This window comes from Octopus bimaculoides, chromosome 11, assembly GCF_001194135.2.
Source record: "Octopus bimaculoides isolate UCB-OBI-ISO-001 chromosome 11, ASM119413v2, whole genome shotgun sequence".
Lineage (NCBI taxonomy): Eukaryota > Metazoa > Mollusca > Cephalopoda > Octopoda > Octopodidae > Octopus > Octopus bimaculoides.
In genome coordinates this window covers 70,377,628-70,380,127 of record NC_068991.1, presented here as the reverse complement: position 1 = coordinate 70,380,127, position 2,500 = coordinate 70,377,628, and positions in this window count along the sequence as shown.

Below are 2,500 nucleotides of genomic sequence, written 5' to 3'. Positions count from 1 at the left end.
TCTGAGTCCTAAATTCTGCACGACCTCAATACGCAACTGGTACTTAATTTATCGATCCCGAAAGGAGGAGAGGCAAAGTCGACCTTGGCGGAATTTGAACTCAGAACGTAAACCGTTAAGCATTTCGCCCGGCGTGCTAATGTTTCTTATTTCTTTATTGGCCACAAGGGGCCAAACATAGAGAGGATAAACAGGGACAGACAAAGGGATTAAGTCGGTTACATCGACCCCAGTGCGTAACTGGTACTTAATTTATTGACTCCGAAATGAAAAGTAAAGTCGACCTGGGCGGAATTCGAACTCAGAACGTAACGGCAGATGAAATACCGCTAAGCATTTCGCCCAGCGCGCTAACGTTTCTACCAGCTCGCCATCTTCTGACGCACATATATTAAAGCAAATATGCTTGCTATTTCTTAAAGGGTAAGCCGCTTAAATTTGTAGAACGTATCGGAGGGAGGGACACTAGAGTTATAAGAACATCGTGACCAGCGGCCGGTCCAATCAAGATGGTTGCCTGTAGAACTCGGGAGTATAAATTTTGATTATCATATGCGTGCCGTTGCACATTATTGGAGCACCCAAATTCCGCAGCAGCATAATGAGCGCCCCCGCCTCAGAGCGTTCAAAGAAGTAATTCCTCCGCCTTCTCGGAGCTTTCCAGGAAGTAATTCGTCTCCTTCCTCGGAGCTTTCCAGGAAATAAGTACTCTCCTCGGACATTTCCAGGAAGTAATTCCTCCACTAGCTCCTCTTCCTCGGAACTTTCCAGGAAGTAATTCCTCCCTTTCCTCCCCTTCCTTGGAACTTTCCAGTAAGTAACTCCTCTCCTTCCTCACCTTCCTTGGAACTTTCCACGAATTAATTCCTTCCATTCTTCCAATTCCTCGAAACTTTCCAGAAAGTAATTCATCCTTCTCCTCTCCTTCCTTGGAACTTTCCAGAAAGTAACTCCTTCCCTTCCTCGGAACTTTCCAGGACGTAATTACTCCCATTGCTCTGAAATTTCCAGGAAGTAATTCCTCCCGCTCCTTTATATTTTCCAAGAAGTAATTCCTCCCTTCCTTCTCTTCCTTGGAGCATTCCAGGAAATAATTCCCCTTCATCGGAACTCTTCAGGAAGTGATTAATCCCCTCCTCCTCATCCTTGGAACATTGAAGGAAATAATTCCCCTCATTGGAACTTTCCAGGAAGTAATTCGCCCCCTAGAACTTTCCAGGAAACATTTCCTCCTCATCCTCGAAACTTTCCAGGAAGTAATCCCCCACCCCCTTCATTGGAACTTTCCAGAAAGTATTTCCTCCTCATCCTAAACTACCCTGGATGGGACTTCCTGGAAAGTTACGAGGATTTCCTAGAAAGTTCCGAAGAAGAGGTATTTCCTGGAAACTTCCCAGAATGGGACTTTCTGAAAAATCCCGAGGATTTCCTGGAATGGATAAGCTACTTCCTGGAAAGTTCCGATGATGGGACTCCCTGGAAAATTCCGAGGACTTCATGGAAAGTTCCGAGGATGAACTACTTCCTGGGAAGTTTCAAGGTTTAGAAATCCTGGAAAATTGCGAGGAATTCCTGGAAAGATCCGAGGATAGGGCTTTCTGGAAAATTCCGAGGGTGAGTTACTTCCTGAAAAGTTCAGAGGACGGGAATACCTGGAAGATTCTGAGGATTTCCTGGAAAGTTCCAAGGATGAGCAGGATGTGACTTCCTGGAAAATTCCGATGAATTCCTGGAGAGTTCCGAGGATTTTCTAGAAAGTTCATGGAATAGGACTTCCTGGAAAGTTCCGTGAAAGAGGTACTTCCTGGAAAGTTCACAGAATGGGACTTCCTGAAAAATTCCGGGGAATTCCTGGAAATTTCCAAGGATGAGAATTCCTGGAAAGTTCCGAGGATTTCCCGTTTGGCCGTGAACCTCAAGACAAGAAAGAATACAACGGTCGGCCGACTTCAATTTATATTATAGATATATAGATATATATATATATATACATACACACAGACATATACAGGTATACGCACACAGACGTATACAGAATTCCAGACACGGTCAGCAGAACACGTCAATACACAAAGCTCATTCGCACAGTCAAACGGAGAACAAATACTCACAAACACAGAGAAAAACACAAACATGCATATTCAAAACTACAGACCTATACGCATATACAGTGAGACAAGACTTTAAAACTCATACACTGACATAGAAAGAGAGAGGGAGGAGAAAGGCAGGGCGTGTATGTGTGGGAGAGAGGGTGAGAGAGGGGGAAGATTATAGAGAAAGTGCGGAAGACGATCATAGCAGATGACCAATAGAGTGAGTAGTGTAAATCAGGTGACACATGTCTAGGATATTAAGCCAAAATATCCCTAAAGGGGTCTGTTGTGTGTTTGTGTTTGTGTGTGTGTGTGTGTTTGTGTGTGTGTATGTTTGTGTGTGTGTATGTTTGTGTGTGTGTGTGTGTGTTTGTGTGTGTGTATGTTTGTGTGTGTGTATGTTT